The sequence below is a fragment of the Vigna umbellata genome, chromosome 9 (assembly GCF_029865625.1).
Source record: "Vigna umbellata cultivar VRB3 chromosome 9, Vumbellata_1.0, whole genome shotgun sequence".
Classification (NCBI taxonomy): Eukaryota; Viridiplantae; Streptophyta; class Magnoliopsida; order Fabales; family Fabaceae; genus Vigna; species Vigna umbellata.
This window is the reverse complement of record NC_142173.1, coordinates 29,961,075-29,971,081: the sequence shown is the minus strand read 5'-3', so window position 1 is coordinate 29,971,081 and position 10,007 is coordinate 29,961,075. Positions and strand designations below refer to the sequence as shown.

At 33.0% G+C, this 10,007-nt stretch overlaps 1 pseudogene; it reads right to left on the bottom strand.

The window, feature by feature from the left end:
* Positions 1-1,678: 1,678 nt before the first annotated feature.
* Positions 1,679-8,402, bottom strand: LOC148193157 (uncharacterized; annotated as a pseudogene).
* Between the last annotated feature and the right edge of the window lie 1,605 nt (positions 8,403-10,007).

Here is a 10,007-nt window from a genome sequence, read left to right as displayed (position 1 = left end):
TTTACAAACCAAAGTAAAATTTAAAAGTTCTAAAATCACTGGGTTGCCTCCCAGAAGCGCTCTTTTAATGTCATTAGCTTGACCCAGTAAGCTCAAGTTCCTGCTTTATAGTTGATGTTGTCATCCCACCAACTACTCAGCTGTTTCCTGTGAACTGTTTTGGTCCTTTTAGAATGTCACTACTACAAAAAAGTACATAGATAGCGCTTATTTTTATCATAGATAGCGCTTTTTAAGCGCTATCTATGCGTGCGCTATCTATTAATAGATAGCGCTTCTAGAAAAAGCGCTATCTATTCTCAGCAACAATAGATAGCGCTTGTTTAAAGAAGCGCTATCTATTATTAGTCACCAATAGATAGCGCTTGGTTAAAGAAGCGCTATCTATTGGTGGCTGCCAATAGATAGTGCTTCTTTAAAGAAGCGCTATCTATTGGTGGCTGCCAATAGATAGTGCTTCTTTAAAGAAGCGCTATCTATTGTTGCTGAGAATAGATAGCACTTCTTTAAAGAAGCGCTATCTATTGGTTCAAATTTTTTTTCAAAAAAATAATAAATTTTAGAATAAAATATAAAATATTAGTTCTATTATAGTATTATATACAAAAAAAATATAAAATAGTGAGAAAAATATGACAAATGTCTCAAAAAGAATGTTCATTAATATGAATACAAATTATTGGTACACTAATATTTCAAAAGTTAATCGTTAAGTCGTCTATTACATGTCATAACATATATATCCTATCACACATCACCTTAACATAACCTATAAGCATGTACTAATTACATGTATACACCAATTTTCTCTAACTTCAATGATTTGACTTTCATGATATTATTGACATCTGCAACTAGAAAAATACTGCAAGAAAGAGAAAATAATATAGAATTAGTTAATTAAATATTACTACAAATTAATTATGACGATAAAGATAACTTACATCAGTTGGAATTGTTCCTCCTTCACAATATGTAATAATTTCCTTCATATATTGGCACACGTAATACCCACAATCATTGCCGTTGGGTTGTCTTGGGCACTAGAATTTCAAAATTAAAAAGCATTTTTATAATTTGAACATAAAAGGATTCAAAACTGTAGTATACTCCAAACATGTTCAGTGCAAATAACAAATAACTATATACCATATACAAGTTTAAACTATTAATAAAAGGTTATGCTTTCATAACAACCATATACTCCTCCAACCAGTTTCACAATAATACATGTTATTTAACTAACCATTACTATGCAACAAGGAAATAAGTCTTCAATAATTCAAGAATACAAGTTATTCACCTAACCAGTACAATACAAGCAGCCATAATGTGAATTAAAAGGTCACATGAGGTCATTCAACAATTTAATTATCACAATCAAGACTATACTACACAAAACATACTAGAGTAATGTACCTTAATTGTTGTCCACTTGATATTGTTTGACTTAGATTTTGAAACCATGTTTCCTGTTTGAGCTCGATAGGTTTGTATAACCCTAGTGAATAAATAAAATTAAAGCATGTATAAGTAACAACAATACAACTAAAAGTATACGAATATGTCAAGTAAAAGTATACAACACATATATTCTTACATGTCAAACAATTTCTTCAAATCTTGCCTCATATTAATGTCTACCGCTACTGGGTCAAGATAATGAATTATCTCGAGTTTAAGATTGATTCCTAGCAAAACCCAATGTTGGCTACAATTTGAAATGAATCAACAAAATTAGAATTCGTACATCTAACTTTGAAAATAATACATTGTTGATAAAGTTGTAAAGTAAAGTATTACCCGGTATTAATAGGTGCAAGAACAAACTTATCAATCACCCCATTATCAAGAAAAAGAGTAACTATTTTTTGCATTCTGTCTTTCATTGGTAGCTCATGTGTTGTGATTTGGGGTGATAAAAAAAAGAACGCCTTATCATTTGGCTTAACAAAGTTTTGATATAGGTACCTTATAAAAGAAAAATATAAGAATGTATTAGCAATATGATAAGGTGTCAATCTAATAATGAAGTTAATGATAAACTGTAGTATATGTTTTACCCGATATATATAGAAATTGTAGTTGCACCTAGCCATGCATAGTTAGTAACTTCTCCAATAATTTCTGCATTAACAATTTCTTTATGGTTATCTAGTCCAAATATGTTTTTGTCCATTTGTATTGGAGGAAGTGACTCTGATGGCTTTAGTTTCATGTATGAAGAGAGACAATTGCACCATTCAGAAATATTGGGATGAAACAGTTTACGAGGAGTATGTTGAAAGGGCATTTTCCCTTGACATTTCTTTTTAGGTGCGATACATTCATTTGTATTATTCATGTTTTTCTTTTTAGGTTGAGTAGAATCCTAAAACATCATCAATTAAACAAGTTAGGCAATAGGTGAAATATGTTCATAAATATGAATGAATACAATTGTATAAACATACCTCATCACTAATCTGTATGAAATTCATTGGCCATGCCACAAATGTACCTATTGCTTGTCCTATTGTCATCATGTCATCATCATCAATTGGTATAGGCAAGGATACATTTGGCTCCAAAGCAATATCTATACTAACTTTAACATGTCCCTTAGGTAGAGGTCTACCATGTAGTGTATCACTTTTAAAATTATGCAATTTTCCATGGGCAACCAAGCAAAGTGATGGTGATAATGTAAACAATTTACAACTTGAGACCCCCTACATTATAATACATAATTATAAGACAATCTTCAATGTGATTCCTATGAAAGTTTAAAGTAAGAAAATTAAAATATATATGAAAGTAATGTAGATAAGTTAGTTACCTCGGGAAAACTATTTGATGACAACGTGCAACTCCCTTGGCCACTATTAATATTAGTTTCTTCAGTAGTATTTGGTGTGTCATTTTTTCGAAGCATCTCATTTTCCATTCGTGCAATTCTTTCCGACATGTCTTTCAATTGAGCAGTTAATTTATCATGCTCATGCTGCGTATGACGCTTTTTAGACGGGAAATAATCTCTATGACTGACTCCAAATCCCATTCCCCTAACACGACCTGGATACTCTGGGAGACATAAAGCTTGACTCAAAATGTCAGAGTGATCATTATTCATCTCTTCTGAATTAGTTTGTGACAATTGAACCTAAACAAGAACCAAACATATCACATTTATTGTCATTCCACACACAAATATAATATGAAAACATATTACTTACACATTTGTCCCAAACTTGTTGAGTTTCTTCATTTTCAATTGCCCCGCTTTTGTTCACACGACCATGCTTCCACAATTCTTGACGGGGAATGTTATCAACATTTGATCCCAATTCCTTTATCTAATTATTGTAGAAAAGATCAAATTAGTTAGAAAATTGCAAGAGAATCAACATTTGATCCCATATTCATTTAATTCATTTTTCAAGAGCATTAAAAGCATTCCATGTATAGATTGGAAAGAGAATGAACATAAAGTTTCCACAATAAAAAGACTACCATAGTCTTATAATTTATACATATTCAATTATCTCCAACCTTTCTCATGGATATCATCATAATTGAATTCCAATTAATCAAATTATTGCCAAGTGTAATAGACCATAACCCCGACCTACTCCTAATCACGCTTTGACATTCTAACACAACCACCAACCCAATAAATATAATTAACCACTCTGCACTATAGTTACACGACCTCTACAATATTAAATAAAGCCAATAATAAGTTCTAGTCATAACAAACATAACACATATATAGTATACTCAGTATTCTAAATATAAAAGTGTATAGCAACTTTCTAACATATATTACTTTATAATATTTTATATTCAAATCCCAAACGAATAAAAAATTGATTTTAGCATGCTGCATAATATATAATATATGAAATATAATATATTATAACCTAGTGTACCAATCATGGCCAACATACAATAATAAACTTTATGCCCTGCAGACTTAACCAATTAATACACCCAATTATATTTCTACCATTCAAACACTTATAAAACACCAATAATTACTTTAAGCATAAAAATTGACACTGCATGCACCATTTTCCAAATTCCACTCTCCACACCATGCGTCATTTTTCCAGAACTTGTATGCACTAAAATATTATTACCAATTTATAAAAAAACAACATCATAACCATATTTCCATTTTCTGCGTCAACTTCTAAAACATGTGCAAGGGGCTTAAACATATAACGCATATTAGTCAATTACATACCCATATAATCATATATCCATCATCCATACAATTTTCCATAATCTTATTACACCCATTTCCACTTAGGTTACTAACAGAACCAATTCATCATATTCTCAATCAGAAAATATAGTTGACTCGAAAACAGAAAAGTTTACGCCGTGTACCATCATTGAATCAATTTAATCAATCAAACAAAATACTCCCCATATATGAAATGATAAACTAACTTACCATATCTTGTTCTATGCGGGCATACCCCTTACGAGAGCCCCTATAAGGGTACTTGGAGCTTGATGCTCTTTTCTTATTTTGTATGCTTTTTTCCTAAAAAGAAAGATAGTAAACAAATCATATGCTCAAGAATTAAGGAATAAATATATTATATATAGATAGTATACATTACCTTGAAAGTTTTTTCCATACGTTTTGCAATAAATTGTCTCCAAATGTCCTCACTAATAATGGATGCATACTTCTCAGGAGGTTGATTAGGAGGATTCTCTAAATAATCTCCATTGTCATCCTTTAGATATTTATGGGCCAAGGAAGTCCTAAAACTCCTAAGCAACAACCCTGCCTTCCTTAATACAAATGTCTTGCGACATGTATCTACATTGAAAGTTAGCTGTCCAAAAAAATACTTAGAAAAAAACAGTTTGGATCATAACACAAATATTTAAAATAAGTAGTAAACATTACTTGTATATTATTCCAAATGATCTCTTTATAGGCATCCAAACTTGAATCTTTCCAATCATCATAAGTTATAGGCACATTGGCTCGAACAATGGATCCAAGATAACTGATGAACTTTGTGCCACCAGGTTCAATGGGTTGACCTTTTGCATTCCATGAAACCTAATATTATGAATAAGTACATATTGAACAATAATTAGGAAAGTAACATATCTCATATACCAAAAAATATACGATGTCCATTACCTCTAATTTTTTTCCCTCACTTCTAGCTTGAACGATCTTCTTCATAATCACTATACCTTTCTTCCCTTTAGCTTGGTTGGGAGAAGGAATATCATCTTCAGTAGGAGTTGTCATTTACCTGTAATAAAAGTGATTCAGATAAAAAAGGGATAACACCAGTAAAAAGGGATAAACATAAGAATAAAAATTTATAAATCCAACCTTTTCTTCTTTGATATGAAGTTTAAAGGACTTAGGTTTCTTGTGGACATAAAATGATGGATTTATCCAAATTCCTTCGTTATGATCCTCTCTCCTATACAAGATATCATCTGTTATTGGATCGTCATCATATGATATTTGATACAAAGGATCATCTTCAATATTTGTATATTCATCTTCTATATCATCATTGGAAGGATCGTTTATTTTATTGGTCAACAACACAATTGACCAATTGACATCAACCGGATCAGTAACATAAAATATTTGTTGAGCTTGTGATGCTAAAATAAATGGCTCATCTTTGTACCCCACTTTATTAAAATTCACTTGCATAAATCCTGTTTCATCTTGTCGAACTCCATTATTATTATCAACCCACTTGCAACCAAATATAGGTACCCGGAATGTGGTGTAATCCAACTCCCATATATGTTTAATTACCCCAAAATACGACATATTTGCATATACAGGACTTCTATCTTTAGCACATGAGATGTGCATAGATTCAGCCACCAAAGTTACACCACTATTTTGCATAGTACTTTGATCATCTCGGTCTTTAGTGTAAAATGTGCACCCATTAACCATATAACCAGTGTAAGAGAAGACTTGAAAATTTGGACCATTGGCTAACCATCTCAATCTGTCAGAAATTAAAGAGGATTTCACATTTAACTCTGAAAAAATGTGACTTTTTAGCCATTGTATAAAAGTGCATTGTGTTCTCTACATATCCACTGGTCAGTCCTAGTTGGATTTAATTTTGTAATCATGTCTTTGTGTCTCTCAACATATGGCTCAACTTCATCGTCATTGTGTAGGATATACAATTGAGCTTGCTCCCAATCTTTCCTGCTTATGGTCACTATGGTATTTCCAGAAATCCCTTCTCCTGTGGTTCTCGCTAAGTGTCGAAAATTTGGAAGTCCTATTGATTCAACATTAGAGAGGTAATCAGTACAAAATTCAATAGCTTCTTCAAGTATATATCGTTCCACTATACATCCTTCTGGTCGACTTCTATTTTTCACATAACCCTTTAATATCTTCATATACCGCTCCATTGGATACATCCATCTCATATAAGCCGGTCCACAATATTGTGTCTCCTTAACTAAGTGAATGGTGACATGAACCATTATGTCAAAGAAAGAAGGTGGAAAATACATTTCAAGCTCACACAAAGTTACAATAATTTCTCTTTCTAGTGCTTGCAATTTTCCAGTGTCAATCACTTTGCTACATATGGCTCTAAAGAAATAACATAGTTTAGTTATGGTCCATCTTACCTTTTTAGGCAAAATGGAACGTATGCCTATCGGTAATAAATGCTCCATCATAACATGACAGTCATGAGACTTTAACCCTATTAGCTTTAGATCTTTCATAGATACTAAGTTCCTAATGTTTGATGAATACCCTTGTGGTACTTTAACTCCTTGTAGAAACTTACAAAACACAATTTTTTCCTTTCTAGATAGAGTATAAGCTGCTGGAGGTAGATATTGACGTTTACCTTTCTTTATTGGTGCCAATTCTGTTCGAATTCCCATTTGAACTAAGTCCAACCTTGCTTTGATGCCATCCTTAGACTTTCCAGGAACGTTCAACAACGTACCTATGACACTATCAAATACATTTTTTTCGATATGCATCACATCAAGGAAATGTCTAACGTACAAGGACTTCCAATATGGCAAATCAAAAAATATAGACTTTTTCTTCCACCCACTTGTGACTAGATCTCTTGCAAAAGGCTTACCAAATTTGTTGTTTATATCCTTTACTTTTTCAAAAACTTTATCACCATACAACAATTTTGGAGCTCTACGTTCTTCTGTCGTCCCATTAAATGCTTTTCTCCATCCTCGATAACGGTGCTTTGAAGGTAAGAATCTGCGATGCCCGAGAAATACATTTTTCTTACCATGTTCCAATCGCACCCAATATGTATTATCTTCACATATAGGGCATGCACACTTCCCTTTGATACTATATCCAGATAGATTACCATATGCCGGAAAATCATTAATTGTGCCAAACAACATTGCCCTTAGCAGGAAACTTTCTTCTGTATACCCATCATACACCTCTACACCTTCATTCCACATATCCTTCAAGTCTTCAATAAGAGGTGCCAAGTATATGTCTATGTCATTCCCTGGTTGTTTTGGACCTGGAATTAACATGGACAACATCATGAACTTCCTTTTCATGCATAGCCATGGAGGTAGGTTATATATAATCATAACCACAGGCCACGTGCTATGCGAGTTGCTTTGCATACCATGCGGATTTATTCCATCAGTAGATAAAGCAAGACGTAGGTTTCGTGGTTCTTTCCCAAAATTAGGGTAATCATGGTCAACTTTTGCCCATTGAGGAGAATCTGCAGGGTGTCGAAGCTTTCCATCACGTATTCTTTCATCTGCATGCCATCTTAAGTTCTTTGCATCTTGTTCATTACGATACATGCGCCTAAATCTTGGTATTATAGGAAAATACCATACCACTTTGCTCGGCACTAAATTTTTCTTATACCGTGATGTCATACATTTAGGACATTTATCCAATGGGGCATATTCATTTCGAAAAAGAATGCAATCATTTGGACAAGCATGAATCTTCTCATAGCTCATCCCAATAGAGCTTAATATTTTTCTAGCGTCATACATTCGACTAGGAAGCACATTATCTTGTGGCAGCATATCTTTTATAAGTGATAGTAATTCAGTAAAGCTAGTATCAGACCATCCATTTCGTGCTTTCAAATTGAATAATTTCAAGACTGCTGATAGTCTTGTGAAACTAGTACAACCATTATACAATGGTGTCTTTGCATCCGTTGTCAACCTATCAAACATCTGAGGAGAATCTTGCATATCCTCTTCGATTACATTTACAATCTCCTCAACATCATCTAACTCATATGTTGTGTCAGTTTCTTTCGGTGTATAACTTGTATTATGATGAAAATCATTATTCATATGACTTTTTCTATTTTCACCATGTTTGGTCCAACATGTATAACTTTTATCAATTCCATTGCATATTAAATGCTCTTCTAACTCATCTGCATTCACTACCTTTAAATGACAACACTGCAAGCAAGGACAAATGATTCTACTAGGGTTTTTTGCATGCTCAACTGCAAATCTACGAAACCCTTTCACCCCATCCTCGTATTCTTTTGATAATCGACTAGCAAACATCCATTTTCGGTCCATATTTTATTAATCTATCAAAATTAGTCAATATAGTATTAGCAATATATACAAGTTAACACTATTTGCAATAACAAACTATAAAATAATATTCATCCTACCTCAACTTTAAACACACCGTATGTGTAAGAAAAGTTCACAACTGCAATTTACAAAAAGAATAACAATGATGTTGAGTGTATACTCTATCAGAGCCCGAATAAAGAAAACAAGGTCACTTAAGAAAAGAAATAAAATGATAGTATTTGTCTACCTAGAAGGCCAAAAAGGAATGTGTAGTAAGATGGTTAATTAAATAGAAGCAGTAAGGTCAATATTGTGTGGTAAGGTGTATTTGTCTACCTAGAAGTAGTAGTAAGATTAATTAAAAAGTAGCTATATTAGTTCTTTTAAAATATATAATAAACTTTAGTATGAATTTAATAATATTATTTTATTTTAATAATTATTATATTAACTTTTTAAACAACTTTAAAAATAGTTATTTATTTATTTATCCATATTATATATATATATATATATATACTTTTATTAATTTACAAAATAATTATCGATTCATAATTATAATTTAATAAAATTTATTTCTTTTAAAATATTTAATGAATTTTAGTGTAAATTTAATAATATTATTTTATTAATAATAATTATATGAAGTTTTAGCTTATAGAAATGCTAGTTTCACAACTTCTATAGTTACTTAATTTTAACCAGTAGAAAAGGGTGTGTTGAAAAGATTTAGTTCCTTGCATTCCTCTAATTTATATTGTAAGTTCTGTAATTATATTGTAGGTTCTGTAATTATAGAAATGAGGACTAAATAGAAATCACACCACACGGCCTAGCCATCCAATTAAAAGGGAATCTTCTTTCTTTTAAGAAGTGGGAGACAATACAAAAAGGTGGGCACCACTCACGGTTTCTTTTACAATGGCTTGGCAGCCCATGGGCAATGAATATTAAATAAATTGAAGATGCATGGTGGGAGATGAAAGGAGTGCAGGCAGCAGCATGCAGGAGACACAACGTCCAGCAAAAGCCACCTTGAGCAAAGGAACACGTTGGAGAAAAGCTACACGCTGCCAACAGGGAGCACACAGCTGCACACAACACAAGCACACTCCACGGCCTGGTCCAGCACATCCACGGCCTGCTCCATGTAAAGAAAGAGGAGCTCACGACCAGCTAAGGTGCAGCAGCGTCCGGTCTGCAAAGAGCTGGGACGTGTTGGAACACAACACCACACATCCAGGGGAAGCGAGAAAGCTTTGTCACAGTGGCACACAACACCACGCATCCAAGAAATGGTGTTCTCGGTCAAAGCAGTAGCATGCATAAGTGTGTGAGAAATGGAGGGCCCCACCTTATTTTATTTGGCATCCAGGAGCAGCAATTGATGGAAGAAATGAATTAAAAGATGATAATGGGAG